This window comes from Sparus aurata, chromosome 23, assembly GCF_900880675.1.
Source record: "Sparus aurata chromosome 23, fSpaAur1.1, whole genome shotgun sequence".
NCBI classification, from domain to species: Eukaryota; Metazoa; Chordata; class Actinopteri; order Spariformes; family Sparidae; genus Sparus; species Sparus aurata.
In genome coordinates, this window is record NC_044209.1 from 13,270,877 (window position 1) to 13,288,866 (window position 17,990).

Below are 17,990 nucleotides of genomic sequence, written 5' to 3' on the forward strand. Positions count from 1 at the left end.
TCAACTTCTGTTATCAGTTAAGCTCTCGGGGGTTTCAGTTTCCTGACATTTCTAACCATATCATGTTTAGAGAGCCACTTCCCCCGTCCCTCTGCACCCCAGGGACCGCACCTGTAGAAGTGAAACTTTCTGGAAACCGTCAGAGCCAAGAATAAACTTCCCTCGAAGCATGAGACCCATCTTTCGCAGCGTGTATTTGCATCTCGGCAGGAATACAGGCTTGAAGAGGCTGAAATGCACAGACATCTTCATCAGCTCCTCTAACAGTACCGCAGGGAATGCTGGAGGGGACAGAAATACCAGATAGAGTGCAGGTGTACTCGTGTTTTACTGTAGGTTGTTTAGTTTGTTTGCTGTACTGTGCAGGTATCTAGAATATCAGCACACACAGTTTCAACTACTTGGGCTAATATTTGGCATACTCCTTCTAACCACATATTCATTCTTTTTTTAGTTGCTTAAATTGTTTATTCGTGAGTTATTTTGCTGCAATTTAATTCAGTTCAATCCAATAACCAAAGGATAAAAACCCAGTCGCAACCCGGCCCTCGCTCTCTCTGATTGTGGTGCATCCCCGCCAGCAGCAGCAGCACATTTTCTTTGTTTGGTTTCTGCGTTGTTTTCACTTTACACCCCATATTGCTCACACATCCACATTTACATTACTGATGTTACTGACTAACACACTTCATATTTGTATTTATAACCTGTTGTTTAAGTTAGTTTAATAAATTCACTTATTTAATGCCATCGATTGTGTCCTATGCCGTATCTGTCATAGCCTATGAGCCAGGTTATGACACCCAGTCAGATAGAATAAAAAACAAATCAGATAGAATTAAAAAGACTAAATAAACTAAAATAAGAAATTTACAGTATCTACATGAGGTGCAAAGTAGCATTGGGGTAGGTTGGGTTGTGCACTAAGAGGCAGCAGCAAGTTAGTGCAAATGTGCAAATGTGAACAATGCAATAGAGAGGGAGGGGGAGTGGGAAATGCAGTGACCATCAACAGGTGACTTTACAAACCCGTGCAAATCAACTACTCTACGAGCTCAGTGGTCGACCGCACGAGCAGCAACCTGGAAGCGGTCATTCAGAACAATAATTCAATCTGCGTTCTTTATGTCCAGAAATATTTCCTTATAAACACTTTCAGCTGGTTCATGTGCTCGATGGACGGTTTGGTTTATGGTTCACATGCCAGGTCGTTGATAGAAGCATGAAACGTGAGTCCAGACTGCCATCTAGTGGCAAACACATTGTGAAGCTGTCTGAGCAGCCCCTACTGCTGCATGTGACTTTTCTGTATTATAGCTTATTATAATGTTGTATCACATGTAACCTAACACTCTCAGTTTGATCATGCTTGTTCAACAAAGTGTCCTTTCGGTGTGGCCTCAGTTGCTGGCATGATGCTGTTACACTGGATTTACAATGAATGATACCTCTAATTAAACCGCACAATCATTTAAAAGATGTAAAATTTACTCAGGACAGTTTAACTCACTTCCACAGATGAGTAGACAAAAGCCATATGTCCACTGTGGTTGTGGATTCAAATATGTTGATTAGATTAGATTAGATTAGATTAGATTAGATGGGCTTTATCTATCCCACAACGGGGAAATTCACTTTTTACAATGGCTCAAGATGCAACAAGCACAGGAAAAGAATCAGACAAAAATAAGTTAAACAGAAAAATACATCGAAAATATAAGATATTTACAAAAAACAAACAAGTGAGTGGAAAGTTATTCAGGCAGTGCTTGAGTTAAACAGTCTGATGGCTGTGGGATGAATGATCTGCAGTAGCGCTCCTTCTTACACGTCGGGTGTAAGAGTTTGCTGCTGAAAGAAAAAATGTGCAGTGAAACCACTTAGGTACAAAATTATCAATTGTCCTATTTTCAACAATAATAAAAGACAGTAAAATCCTTTAAATCCTCAATATATTAATAATAAGTGGATGTTTTTGCTAAAATACTTAGAAATGACCTTACAGAACCAGACTTATGCAGGTATATATTAAAATCCTTTGGCCTTATTTGCATTTACAGCCTATGTAAGCTCAATGTTTGATGCACATTCAGGCAGCAGCTGGTAAGGAACCAAATCACTGGTCTTCTTTCGGTGCACCCTGCCAGTAAAGATGAACAATCAGGTTTAAACACTTGCTTGTGCTGCCATCTTCTGGCCTCTATATGCACAGCCCCCAATCTGCACTTCTTTTAATATTATCTGATGCTACATGACAGCAAGACGTGGTCACAAATGGAAAAGACTTGAACCTTTCTTCCCATAGAGGTCAGTGCAACAACACTTATCTACATGCAACATTAAGTACAAAGTTGATCTTTATTTCAGGGGTAGGATTTGTTTAAGGAAATTAAATATAAATGACAAATGACAGTTTAATTTACTGTTATTATAAAAGCTTTTTGTTAAAGGTGCACTATGTCATTTGGGGGAAGACATTTTAATCTGAACAGGAAGATCTTCCCTAAACAAACTAAATAAACAAACTCTCTTCATTTGCATGGCTGAATAAACAGAAAACACAATTTCATGCTGTTTTATTTTGTTTATATGAGGTGGTGTGAGAAAATTACATAGGCTTCCTTTTGTTATCAATGTACTGTAAGGACAATAGGGGGAAGAGAGATTGTCACACTGCCTGAGGTGTCACATGAGCCACAGGAGGGGGCACATCCCCACATTGGAATGTATGCATTTATTAGATAAGATGACATTTACTGTCCCCTCTGTTAGATCAAAGGGTCACTGTCCTGGGAAGACAGGACACATCAAAATATCAAAGAGTCCTTTATCTGTAAAGAAGATGTTTTATGACTGTTTGTAAATGAAGGTAACCTCCTCTCTGTTCTGTACTTAAGGGGTAACAATTTAGAGTTTGGGAGAGAATGCTTTTGCCTTCTCTCCACGCTGCGTGTATTAAATGACATCTGATTCATACGCTGAGATCTGAAATTCTTCGGAGATTTAGCACTCTCTACTCAAAGGAGATTTTCCACGACATTTTGGCGACGAGGTTATGGGATGGACGCTTCGCTGACTGCCGCCTGCGCCTGAACTGAAGGAAACTGCCGGCAGGAAAAGTTCCACTCCGACAAACGGAGGATTGGATTCCACCTGAAATTCGGGCGCAGACGTGGCCAGCGGACGCTCCACAAATAAGTGAGTACAGCGTTTGAATCATTTGCTCAAATTCTAAAAGCCTAGGTTGACTTTTGTAATACCTGTGTGGTTGAAAGTCATATTCCCCATGTAAAACCTGTGTGGTCGTGGGTGATAAAAACGTCAGTGTAACGAGACGTTCATTCCATAGCTGTGTGATTGGAATGTTTTTTAAGGTAAAGGGCTCAAGGAGGAGCACCTTTTTCTTTCCCTTGTAATACCTGTGTGGTTTTGGGTAAAAACGAGAAACCCTTGTAATTCCTGTGTGGTTTTGGGTGAAAACGAAAAAAAAAAAAAAAAAAACTGAAACGCAGCGCAAGGCTGTTAGCACTTAACGAGTACAACAGGCGAAATGAATTGATTATTATACCTACGGTGTGAAGAAAATTTCAAGGGATTGTAGATTTTCAGATGCTACTTACTGATGAGTAGATATTAAATAGTGGTCGACCGAAAACCTGATAACAGGTAAAATAAAAATATAATAGAATATAATATAATAATATGATCTTATGTGAGCTACTGTAATAATGATATGATACAGTATACAATTATACGAGGCCCCACTATGATAAAATGGGCATATGAGTGATATAAATATACGAAATAAGTATAAAGAATAAACTTTGTTGTGACGTTCAGTGAGTATACAGATTATATGCTATAAAAGGGTGCGTTGCTCGGAACGAATGTGTCATACAAACCACCTCGCTGAATAAGTTGCTCAAAGTTAGTGTGTGATTTGATGAGATCCAACCATACACTGTATGGAAAGATCAGTGTGATTGTGAAGTTTTGTGTGAATGATAAGCCCATTGAAAGTTTAAGCAAATCTGTCCCAGTGAGTCACTAAAAAATATGAGGAACAAAATGGGGAAATTAATAAATATATCTGACCCTTTTACAGGCTCTGCTGAATTAAGAGCAGACAAATGGGGAAAATGTGGTTCAGGGTTTCAACTTTGGCATTTTGTCACCTTTGAGGTTTTCCATTAAAAGGCAAATTAAGCACAGAATGTTTTGAGATGGTGTAGAGTATGTTGAAAAAAAAAAAGGTAAAATGAAAGTAGGGAAGAAACAGATAGACTGATAAATTGTTTTTTTTCAAAATCAGTAGCATGATTGAAAGAAATGTGAAAACAGGGTTTGAGTAAGAAAAAGAAAGAGAGAAAAGAATGTAGGGCTAGAATTTATGAAATGGACCTCCTCCCTGCTGTCTCCACACCTACATCCTTTCAGCGACACCTTCTCCACATGTGGTCAAACACCCCAAGATGACTTTAAGAAAGAAGGGGAGAAACAAATACACCCTGACTTTTCAGCCATCTTCCTATCTCCTAAACAGCAACAAATTAACCTGCTTCTCCAAGAAAGACTTTTCTCCAATAGCAGATTCTGCTGACTGCTGGGTGCGGAGTGAAGATCACAGAAGGATGATGTTTCCCTAACTCCATGCCGAGGCAAACAGGAAAGCAGACTGTCATTGAGATCCAGAAGTGTTTGTATACAGGCCATACCAACTGAATGAAATGAAGGAGGTTGCAGAGGAGACACCTGACAAAGACTGGAGTTTTGGTCTGCCACAGAATCCTGGACAGAGATTACAGTCTAATAACAAAAAGCAAGAGGAGACGAAGACTGAATCCACATCCATCAATGAGAATGTAACAACACTGGAAGAAAACTGATGATACAAAGGGAAGCTGATGGGAGCCCTGAGTTTAATCGGCAAGAAAGGCGAGATCCAGAAGAATCCTGACCACATGAAGGTGTCTGCTCATTCACCAGGACACAACCAGAGGAGACAGTGGAGGAAGGTTAGAGAATTTGAACAAGCACATAGACATGAGCACAATTAGACACAAGTACTGATGACACACACACACCCACACACACACACACACACACACACACACACACACACAGAAACACTGATTTGACTGATAAAGACTAGAAAAATTGCTTCTAACACTATTAATAGCTTGAGGCTGTAAGCAAGTTAAATTTCTGGGGATAAAAGATGCAAAATTCCCTAAAACTGTTTGAAGTCAGTATTATGTCATTCAGCCTACCATAAATTAAGGTGCCATTGTTGACTTCCTAAATCTCACCATGTACCTCCCCCATCTTGCCTGACAGGAAAACAAATGGGGGGTGGAGATCATTAAAACACCTTAGGGTCATAAATGAAGCTGGTCAGCATCCAGCAGATGTTCTAACACTAATGTTAAACATTCTATCAGACTGGGTTTTTCAGTTATGATTTTAACAAATGCATATTCTAGCATTCCTTTTCATCCTGACTCACAGTTCTGGGTTGCTTTCACTATCAATGGTAAAATGTTATAATTGGATGCAGATGCCATAGGGTTTTTCCTTCTCCAATTTTCATTTTGGACTGCAGTAGAGCTGCAAACTTAGCATTAGCGGCCGTTGTGTGTTAATTCACTTGTTCAGTAGTTGACAATGTTTGTGCATATGTTTTTCCTATGCAGGAGCATTGTCAAATTGAGACAGTTTTCCATTTTTAGTTTTCTGCCAGAAAACAATCCTAAATTTTTTTAAAGGAAAAGTTGAAAATTCTTTTTAAAATGAAATGCGTTATTTTACTCCGGAAGATCGTCAATTGGATACCGACTACATCCACAATCTTGGATGTTTCAAAATATCTGCGAATGAAAAAAAATAAAAACAAAAAAAACGATTGCCTTATTGAATTTTAGCAGGCTTTTGTTGTCCATGGATTTGATACAATTGTGGAGATCTCCCAACCCCTATATAATCACATATGGGGGTAGACATTTGGCCATGACTGACTTTTTGACTTGGACTCCTGACGCAGAGAAAGATTTTACTGACTTAAAACAAGCTTTATCAAGTTCCCTCTGCCGACAACTACCAGACACTCTCAAATTTTTTAAATCTTTTTGTTTTTCTGAATGTAATGAGTTTTTGTGAAAGAAAATTCTAACTCAGTCACATGGTGAATACCAACCTGTGGGATACTATTCAAAAAGAATGTCCACAACACAGTGAGATATGGGTTGCATACCACAAGGCTGTAGCAGCTGCTACTGAAGCAGTGCTGGCCACAATTGATATTTTTGTTATGTGCCATCTTTAATGTACGTGCCCCACATGCTGTAACTTCCTTTATTTACAGGAAAACCCGCCTACCTTAACCCAGCTAAACTGCTACACTAGCAAAATGTGTTTCTGACAATGACTCACGCAACTTTATAAAAAAGTTCTGTCTTTTAACCCATACATTTTGGTCCTGACAGCTCAAGATGGAGAATTACACCCCTGTCTGAAAGTGGTCGTCACGGTGTCAAAACCAACAGATGCACTCTGTGACACTTCCCTCATTAACCTTAACTCTGTTTTTTCTTTGTAGATGATTCTGCTGTGAGAAATCCAACAGATGGATCCCCTTGTGTGTCATATGAAATATGTACTAACTATGATATAGTTTGAACGTACTCATATTCTAAATAACCTGTCTGCTCTGGCAGCTGTTTTTTCTTTTCCATTTTTAGGACCGGGAATAATATCACTGTACATACTGACTCTCAGTATGCATTTAATATGTCATGATTTCACACATTATAGGAAATCAAAATTTCTTACTTCTACAGGAACATCTAATGCTCCTAGAAGTCAAAATCATTAACCTTTTGTCTGCATTACTTCTACCTATGCAAATATAAAGCTCATACAAGTGCTAATGACCCAGTGTCACTGGGAAATGAAGCTGCTAAGACAGCTCATCAGAATCTAAATCAGAATACTGTATTTAAAAAAAAAAAAAATAAAAAAAAAAATAAATAAAAGTTGTTGTTTTCAGATACTCCGTGTAAAGTAAAATATAAATACAGCATGAGTGGAAACAAGTGCTAAGATAAGGGGTAAATAAAACAGTAAAATACACTATAAAATGAAATTAGATAAAATATACAATAAAATAGTATGGTAATAAAGTAGACAATCTGAGCATATATACAATATACAATGAAATGGTTAGCGTTTATAAATAAAAATGAGAATAAGTAATTAACATTTGTTTGTCTGTTTCTATAAATAACCATATGAGTCCAATCATCAAGGCAAGGAGTGGTACAGTTTTAATGACCACAGGCAAGCATGACTTCCTGCTACTTTTTCACCTGTATACCCCACTCTACAAATGCTTTTATCTGTCTTTTAATAAAGTCTATCTGCTTCAAACAGGAGCTGATGATGTAGTAAAAATTCTATGGAAGTAGGAAAAAGTTTATTGAACTCCCATCTGAACTCTGGGTTGGTGTAAATGGCCTCCCAGTACTGCCAAAAGCCATACTTCCTTCTTTGCAAAGTTTGACACATGGTCTTGACCATGTATCAAAAGGGAGGATGTAGAATATTGTAAATAGATTATGGCATACGCCAGGATTTTTTCAACTTTTTGTTAAACACTTTGTTAAAAAATTGTGTGATTTGTTAAATTTAAAATGTCGGCAGAGGCATAGCCTCTGTCATCCCATCCTGAACATTAAGATCTTTTTTGAGCATTAAATAATGGATTTTATTCAACTCACTCCATGTAGTAGGTATAAATATTATTACATTATTGTGAAAACATTTTGTCAAAAGGGATTGAATGATTTCCACGTAAATATGTAACAGCGATCTAAATCGCTAAATAATTGCTGAGGGAAATAATTGCCTGTAGATTTCTCCCCTAAATAAATAAATAAATAAGTGAATAAGAAATAAACAATTAATAATGAGTCACACTTACAAATAATTATTATTAATAATAATAATAATAATAATAATGAGTAAAAATACAAAATAATAAATAAAAGTAAATAATTTTTTTTTTCAAAACATCTCAAAAAACCTGCACATAAACCTAAAAATCACATTGTGTTAGCTAGTGGAGGTGCAGTGGCACACGCTAACCAGACCTTAAAAACAAAATTTACTAAATTGATAGCAGAAACAGATATGTCACATAAGATGACTAGACTGTCTCCTTACGAGATAATCACTGGCTGTCCTTTGAAAATAATTAACACCCCGTTTCCTCAAAACAGGTTAACCCTCACCAAATTGGATGCTGATAGTTTTAAGATAGTGTTGTGCATTTAACCATGTTTTTTGAAGATAATCTTCTATAGGTGAAAGCAGTCCTTCTGGAGCCTACTATGGTGCAAACTCCACAATAACCAGCCTGAAGACTGGACAGTGTTAAAAGAACCTGAGGAGGAAGCACTGGAGTCAACCACGGTGGACAGGACCACACCTGCCCACTGCTGTCCGGATAGCTGAGAGGGACACCTGCATACATGGATCGTAGTGCAAGCCTTTTCCGAGCCATGCCACTGAAGGAAGGACAACGACCTAACCTGCAGAGTGCTGAGAGAGGACACCGTTGGACGAGTATGACTGTGGTTCTCATCCTTGTTTTTGGTCACCACAATGGCCATTATCCTATCCTGTTTTTCAACGGAGAAAAAAAAATTTCAAACCACCAACTGATTCACCTGCAGTCATCAAACACACTAAAATCATCCATATTGATACTCAGACACCCCATCTCTTACAGAAGGGTAAAAATGGACTGGTTGCAAGAGCAGAAGAAGACACAGAAGAACCGATGCAGGATCAAACAATCCTGAAAGGACATAAAACTAAAACTTGACACAGAGCAAGTGATCAGGAGAAGAAGCGAACTGTTTTGAGAAAGAAAATGAGTGGAAGCCCTGGGTTTTTGATGCTGATGAACTCTTGGATGGAATGGGCTCCAGGAAACCCATATGATTCAAATGATGAGTTGATATAATTCTGTTCTTTAATACTAATGGTTTGAATGAATTTGTTTGTGTGTTTGTATTTTGTTTTTGTTTTTGTTATTCACAGTAGAAACTGATAGCTGTAAACATTTTGAAGCTGTTAAAAATTTATTTTCCTATTTTTGAAACTTTCAATGTAATTTCTCAAAATGTTGTGTTGACACTTTTGTGTCAAAAGGGAGGAATGTGAGAAAATTACATAGGCTTCCTTTTGTTATCAATGTACTGTAAGGACAATAGGGGGAAGAGAGATTGTCACACTGCCTGAGGTGTCACATGAGCCACAGGAGGGGGCACATCCCCACATTGGAATGTATGCATTTATTAGATAAGATGACATTTACTGTCCCCTCTGTTAGATCAAAGGGTCACTGTCCTGGGAAGACAGGATACATCAAAATATCAAAGAGTCCTTTATCTGTAAAGAAGATGTTTTATGACTGTTTGTAAATGAAGGTAACCTCCTCTCTGTTCTGTACTTAAGGGGTAACAATTTAGAGTTTGGGAGAGAATGCTTTTGCCTTCTCTCCACGCTGCGTGTATTAAATGACATCTGATTCATACGCTGAGATCTGAAATTCTTCGGAGATTTAGCACTCTCTACTCAAAGGAGATTTTCCACGACAGTGGACCCTGCCACCTTTCTAGCTTTAAACAATGTTCTGGGGACCTTATTTTCCTCTTAGAACAGCTTGTTTATCCAGTGATGGAAAAAATAAATATGTCTGAGATTGTATTATTCCCTAATTAATATTGTCAATATCATTTTTATAATTAAGTTCTACAAAACCACATAATGCCCCTTTAAGGTGCTGTGCTCAATATTGGTGTTGACTTTTACAGTATAAGAGGCTTCATTAGAGGATTTAATAAGAACAATTCACATTATGCTAGAAAAACAAAACAAAGCGTACAAAAATTGCATTCTTAAATTGATTTTATTTATCAATTTGTAAAACAACCTCTCTTTGATCTGAATCTATTCAATGAATAAAACGTATCTCATGCCAGTGTGGTAAGGTTTTGGTAACTGCTTGTGTCACTGTGACTACTACAGTAGTAGCTGGGGTTACAGCACCGTGTAACACACCATAACAAAAACCATGTAGGCCTAATCATACAGCTCAACAATAACATGTGCCCTGAGAAAAATAACAGTGTTCTTAACCTAAATGAACATACTTAATGTCACAATTATAAAACCTCATTCAGTTCAATACAATTGCTCTGCGATATGTTTAGTGTTTGTCGACCCTGTTACACTATTAATGTAACTGGTAATTCGTGAAGCAAGACTGGTGTCGTATTTCATTATACTGAGAAGTGTTCCCATTATCATGTCCACCACATGTAGGATTTGGCATCTACTCTATTTACTTTATTGCAAACAATTCATACAGCTTGTACATGTTTACATTTTGAGGTCATATAAGAAAAATACTGTGCATAATTTTAATAATTTTAAAAGCAATGAAAATCAATGTCAGTCTTTCATTTGTAACATAACAAAACCTCACAAATACAATATTATGTCTTCGCTGACACTGCAGAGTGGCACACATATATTCATTACATTAATAAAGTTGTTGAAAAGCATTTATCACATGTTGCGTATTCAAAAATAACATATTTCTGTCATTTTAAAAATGTGAATTCATAAAAAACAAACAAAAAATACTCACACTGTTCTGTGGGTTTTTGAATTTTTAAAACCAAAATTAAGCAGACTTGTTGTATTGTGCATGGCACAGAAGGGTGTGACAGCTACACTGTGGCTTAGGTTTTTGTATTATCGTGTCTCACTGTGGGAGGCCACAGTGATCCCCACACTTACAAAAACCTCACAGGAGGACTTTATACTGTAAGGGAAAGGCGTATGTAAATACTTATACGTGATAATAAACAGTCAGCCAGACTTAATTAAAATCCTGTATATGATGTAGTTTAAAGACTTAAATGACTGAGCAGCGTTGTTATATCACTGATAGGGCCACTGCCTGTACTGCCTTTGGGTGAAATGCGTATTAAATATTTATCATCCTGTCAGAAATAGATGCATAATGAATTGTATAACTGTATGTGTATTTGTTTCATTAATAGTAAAGCTTTTTTTTTACTTCCAGAAATGTATTAAAAAAATTACCATCTTGAATAAACATGAGATAAAAACTCCTCAATCCATTCCCAAAATGTGAACCAAACATGACTGAAATTAAAAGATGAACTGCTGTTAAAAGTGACCGCATACAGTGTGTGTTGTGAACGCCAGTGTGCAGGGTGGAGTTTTTGTACGGAGTTATATCACAGTGTACTATAACAACCACAGTAATATATCCTGTGACAAAAACCTCAGTCCACCTAGAGGGAAATGTGGTGCTGATACAGAAAACAAGGTCAAACACATGTCCAACATCATAGTAAAGATGCTTGACAATATTGCGATGTCATAAAGGATATAAGGGACATAAGATTACATGTTAAACAGTATCTTTGACTCACAGGAGACTGCAAATACTCAAAAGGTAAAAAGACTAAACATCTACAGCTAAGCTAGCAGCTCCGTGAGGCTGTAGTTATAGCACAGTGGAAGCTCCGTACTTGCTCACCATGACAATAAAAACGTACTAGTGTTAAGTATATAAAACTTTTACCTTGTTCACATCTTAGTTTAACATGTACAGTATTAAAGTATTTTACTAAAAAACGTAAAGTTTCATCATCTGTGTTGGAAGAAAATTTGGAAGTCACCAGAATTCATCATCTGGTGACCATGAACGCCTGTAGAAAATTTCATCCCAAACCATCAAATAGCTGTTGAAATATTTTAGTCCAAACTAAAGCGGTGGACAGACCTTGGAGCCAGGGTATGACTACATATCACCAAAGTGGGACAAATGCAATTTTCAAAAACAGGGGTAGAATTCATTAAATTCAAATGGAGAAAGTGCAGAATTGTGTTTCATTGGTGCTCCTTCTGGATACATACAGTACAACAGCACACTACATCAGGTAGAGGTTTTTGTATGACTACATGACACTGTGTATGGAGTGGCAGCCACAGTGATATGCTGTCATACAAAAACCTCCCCTGACATGAACTGAAGCAAAAAGTCACTCCATCACAAGAATAAGAGAAGATCGGGTCCTAACAGTCACTCTGAAGAAAAGCTTATATTTAACAGAGCTGCGGAAGAATAAAATGCATTTATGTGGAATTGTATTTGTATGTACTTTTGTTTGTTTTTTTTAGTTATAAATTATAACATCTCAGAATATTTTTCATTTGCTTTGCATTAGGCAGAGATCATACCTTCACATACTGGCAAACAAATGTGAAAAGACACGTGTGAGAACTTTTTAAAACCTTATTTTAAAGGAAATTAACTTATTTTAAATGAAATATGACTAATGTTTTGGATGATGTGCCTGTTTTATAACATTAATACATTAAAAAGTCAAAAAGAATAATAATTAAAAAAGAACAATGATCATGTAATGTTTGCACCACTGATTCCTTTTACATGAATAGCTCTCAGAGTTAAACTAATATGAACAACACCACATTTAAAGTAACAGCATTAGTGTGTCATGATAGCCAGTGTGCAGAGACAAGTTTTTGTATGGACCTGTATCACAGTGATGCTTATAGTGGCAGCGGCCACAGTGATACATCCTTTGACAAAAACCTCTTTCCGCTGAGAGGGAAATGTGATGCTGAGACACAAAACAAATAGGTGAGATATGTGTTCAACAAAACTCTGAGAGCAAAAATGTTTTAAACATTGACAGTAATGACTAAATTAGAGAGCTTAATGGTAAAACAGGCATCATGTCAGGCAAAGGTTTTTGTATGAGTGTGTGACACTGTGTACGACGGCAACCACAGTGATATGTAGTAATACATAAACCTGTCACAAAGTCACAATGCCTACATAAAGAGAAGGTATTTAAAAAAAACATGCCATTTCCAAAATGTATCAAGACACTGGGACGTGTAATAAATTCAAGAATAGTTGAAGGGAAAATTGCATTTATCTGGGGAAAAAAAAGACAAAAAGGGAAAGTTGACAGATCAGAAAAACTCTTTGTCTTTACTTGCTTTGTATCAGTCAGTATAATAATTTCACACCCTGACAAATATGGTTTCATAGCTTGATCGTAAATTTGTACTGGAAAATAGTGACTACTCCTACTTAGTACAAAGAAAACAAAATACTGACCAACACATTAATACAAAAACCTCTCCACAACTGAACTACCATCATCTACTCAGCCTCATGCTGATGGAAAGTCAGTGAAGTTTCGTGGTCCACAAAATATTTATGGGGCTTCACAGAAAAACAGTGCTGCAGCGTAAATAATAATTCAAAAAGAACAATGATTACGTAAATTATGCACCGCTGATTCCTTTCATATGAATATAGTTCCACGTTAAACTAATATGGAAAAACAGCACATTTAAAGTAACAGCAGTAGTGTGTCATGATAGCCAGTGTGCAGAGACAAGTTTTTGTATTGACTTGTATCACAGTGATGCTTGGGGTAGCGGCCACGGTTACATACTATGATTCGTTGCTCGGTATCACAGTGCAGGATAGCGACCACAGTGATATGTGATGTGACAAAAACCTCTTTCCATCGAGAAGGAAATATGGTGCCAATACAGCAAACAAGTAGGTGAGATATGTGTTCAAAGGGTTGAGTCTCGACATTATGTGCTTAAATGTAATAACATTTCCTCACCACGCAGGACACCATGTAAATATTCACAGGGTAAAAATGAGATTACCACCAAAGAAAAATGTCCTTTTATGGTTTCATACTTTTATTGTAAAATTGGAATATAGTGAATAGTCCCGCTTAGGACAAAGACAACAAAATACTGACAGCATGCCACAACAAGACAGGGTTTTTGTAAGCCTATGTGACACTGTGTGGGGTGGCAACCACAGTGATATGTGGCAAAACAAAAACCTCTCCACAACTGAAACTTAGCCTCATGCCTATGGAAAGTCAGGTGAAGTTTCATGGTCCTAAATATATTTCTGGGGCTTTACAGCAAAACAGCGCTGCAGCGTTTTCCTGAACAACTGAAGTAGATTGGACAAAAAAATCCCCAAAACAAACAAAAAAATAAAAACTGGTATAAAACAAATATCCAGAAGCTCAAAGTGATTTTAAATTATGTTTTACACTAAAGCTGGAACACTGCTAAGCTAAAAAATGTTAGCATGCTCCCTCGCTGAAGTTGGTGCATGAGCTCCACCGCCTGTCGAGGGTGTACATTTTGTCTTTTAATATTTATTTGGGACATCGGGGCTACTGGAGACTTGGACTATATCGGCTGAGCTGTGTGGAGCCATGTTATGTGTTTTTCTGTTGTGTTTTTTAGGTTTTAGAACAAGTCTCCATCGTATTTCAGGAGAACACTGCAATGCTGATTTTTTTTTTTTTTTTTGTCTGTGAAGCTCCGGAAATGTTTTTTGGACTACGAAACTTCACCAAACTTTCGGCATCAACATGGGGGTGATTAAATGATGACTGAATCTTCATTTTCGGAAGAATTTATCCTTTAGCCATTAGTTATCAAAATAAATACAATTAATTGACACAATTAAATAAAGTTTTACACAGAGACACTCGTACCGTTAAACTACAGTTAACAACCATTTCTGCTGTAGGTCACCGAACATTTGGATGGCATGCCTGAAAAATTATTCTTGATATGAAATATGTATCCTCCATGTCAGAATCTATTGATCTTGTCTAAGAAACTGCCTTTGTTTCAGTGGTGCACATAACCATCAGAAATTTAAAAAATAATATTAATAAACACAATTAAAATGCCAGTAAATGACTAAATGACAAAGTAATAAATAATCATTAAAAAAGAACAATGATCATGTAAATTTTGCATTGCTGATTCCTTTCATACGAATGTAGCTCTCAATGTTAAACTAATATGAAGAACACCTCATTTAAAGTAATTGCTAATGTAGTAAATGCGTCATGATAGCCAGCATGCAGAGACAAGTTTTTGCATGGACTTGCATCACAGTGATGCTTGGGGTAGCGGCCACAGTGATATATCCTTTGACGAAAACCTCTTTAAGCTGAGAGAGAAATGTGATGCTGAGACAAAAAACAAAAAGGTGAGATATGTGTTTTAACAAAACTGTTAGTGGGAGCAGAGATGTGTTTAAACACTGACAATAATGAGTTCTTCCATCGAGGGTTTTATTAGGACTTTATGAGCTTAAAAGTGATACACACAGGACATCACGTTAATAGGCACAAGGTAAAAATGTGATTAAGAAAATTATTGTTTCATAGTGTTACTGTAAAAAGGAACTAAAAAAAGTAAATATGTTTGAGTACATAGAGTAGAAAACACTGACAAAGGCATCATGTCAGGCAAAGGTTTTTGCATGAGTGTGTGACACTGTGTATTGGGGTGGCCACATTGATATGTGGTAATACAAAAACCTGTCACAAAGTCACAGTGCCTGAAGAAGTAGAGGAGGTATTTATAAAGCCCTGCCATTTCCAAAATATATTAATAGACTGGGATGTGTATTCAATTCAAGAACAGTTGAAGGGAAAACTGCATTTATCTGTAGAAAAAAAAGAGAAACAGGAAAACTGACTGATCAGAAAAAACTCTTCTTTGTCTTCACTTGCTTTGTATCAGTCAAGATAATAATTTCACACCCTGACAAACACAAAAACAAGGGGTGTGTGACTGCTAATGGTTAATTTGATGTCAAGCTCTTTGAGGTACATTTTGAATGTCAGCTCATAATTTCAGCTTGCATTATGCAGATCTTATCACAAAACTACTATTTCTCTCCATAATCAGTTTAACCCATAATTTTACACGCACTTCTAAACCAAGACACTCACAGTGTTCAGATAAAGGTGATACCCATTTGGTCACCCAGCCTTTGGATGATATGCCTGACATGAAAAATATATCCTCCTGTCTAAACCTCTTGATTTTGTTTTACAAATGTTTGTTACTCATTCAAACATTTTTTTTATTTCTTATTTTTCATTGTATCTTCACCGTAATAATGAAGAAACTTTTCAGGTCTGTAAAACATGAACAAATGATTATTTTTTTTCTTCATAAAAACAATAAAAAGGGAAATGCTGATTTGTCCCATATGATTACATCTTAACATTACTTGTTAAACTTAAAAAAAAAACAAATAAATAAAAAACACACACAAGTGAGAGCATTTGTGGATCATGATAGCCGTCATGCATCATGGAGTTTTTGTATTGAGTCATATCACAGTGCAGGATAGCAACCACCGTGATATGTGGTAATACAAAAACCTCTCCACAACTGAACTATCATCTTCTACTCAGTCTCATGCTGATGGAAAGTCAGGTGAAGTTACGTGGTCCACAATATATTTCTGGGGCTTCACAGTGAAGCAGCGCTGCAGCATAAATAATAATTCAAAAAGAACAATGATTATGTAAATGATGCACCGCTGATTCCTTTCATATGAATATAGTTCCACGTTAAACTAATATGAAAAACAGCACATTTAAAGTAACAGCATTAGTGTGTCATGATAGCCAGTGTGCAGAGACAAGTTTTTGTATGGACCTGTATCACAGTGATGCTTCTGGCTGGGGCCACAGTGATATATCCTATGACAAAAACCTCTTTCAGCTGAGAGGGAAATGTGATGCTGAGACACAAACAAATAGGTGAGATATGTGTTCAACATAATTGTAAGTGAGAGCAGAAATGTGTTAGGACACTGACAGTAATGAGTTCTTCCATAAAGCACTGTATTAGGACTTTATGAGCTTGAAAGTACTACACACAAGGACATCGTGTTAATACACAAGGTAAAAATGTGATTAAGAAAAATGTATGATGTTTATTTATGGTTTCATAGTATTACTGTAAACAGGTAGTGACAAAAGTAAATAATCTTGAGTACAAAGAGTAGAAAACACTGACAAAGGCATCATGTCAGGCAAAGGTTTTTGTATGAGTGTGTGACACTGTGTACGACGGCGGCCACAGTGATATGTGGTAATACAAAAACCTGGCACAAAGTCACAGTGCCTAAAGAAATAGATAACCTGCTTTGTGTCAGTCAAGTTAATAATTTAACACCCTGACAAACACACAAAACAAGATATGTGTGACTGCTTATGGTGAATTTGACGTCAAGCTCTTTGAGGTATGTTTCGAGTGTCAGCTCTTGATCATAATTTCGGCATGAAAACAAAACTACTATTTCTATCCATAATCGGTTTAAGCCATAATTTTACACGTGCCTCTAAAACAAGATACTCACAGTGTTCAGATAAAGGTGATAAACATTTGTGTAAGGGTCACCTAGCCTTTGGATGATGTGCCTGACATGAAAAATACATCCTCCTGTCCGAGCCTCTTGATTTTGTTTTACTATATAGTAGCTTTGTTACTCATTCAAATTAGGGTGCCTTCTGTTTGTGGTTTTACAACACTACATCATTGACAATATTTCTACATTAGTCTTATTTATTTCTCATCATCACCATAATTATAATAAGACCCTTTTCAGGAGTGTAAAACATGATCCAATTTTTTTTTTTTACTTTTACTTTTTTTGAAAAACAATTAACAGAAAATAGCTGATTCTTTCCATACGATTAGATTTTAACATTACTTGTTAAACTTATATGAAAAAAACAAAAAACACAAGTATGAGCATTTGTGCATCACGACAGTCATCATGCAGGGTGGAGTTTTTGCATTGAGTTATATCACAGTGCAGTATAGCGGCCACAGTGATATATGATGTGACAAAAACCTCTTTCCACTGAGAAGGAAATATGGTGCTGATACAGGAAACAAGTAGGTGAGATATGTGTTCAAAAACCTCTTATTAGGAACGGCAGAGATGTTTAAAGACAATCTCATACAAAGGGTTGAGTCTCGAC

At 36.7% G+C, this 17,990-nt stretch overlaps 1 protein-coding gene and 1 long non-coding RNA gene across 2 annotated transcripts in view; both read left to right on the forward strand.

Annotated features, from left to right (window-relative positions):
- The window catches only part of LOC115575203 (immunoglobulin alpha-2 heavy chain), a 225,356-nt gene that overhangs the window by 190,603 nt on the left and 16,763 nt on the right, over nucleotides 1-17,990 (forward strand). The gene's annotated exons all lie outside the window — the stretch shown is intronic.
- LOC115576156 (uncharacterized) lies at nucleotides 2,919-9,054 on the forward strand. Its single transcript, XR_003982774.1, has 2 exons — nucleotides 2,919-3,198; nucleotides 8,347-9,054. It is a non-coding gene; the product is annotated as an uncharacterized LOC115576156 (long non-coding RNA).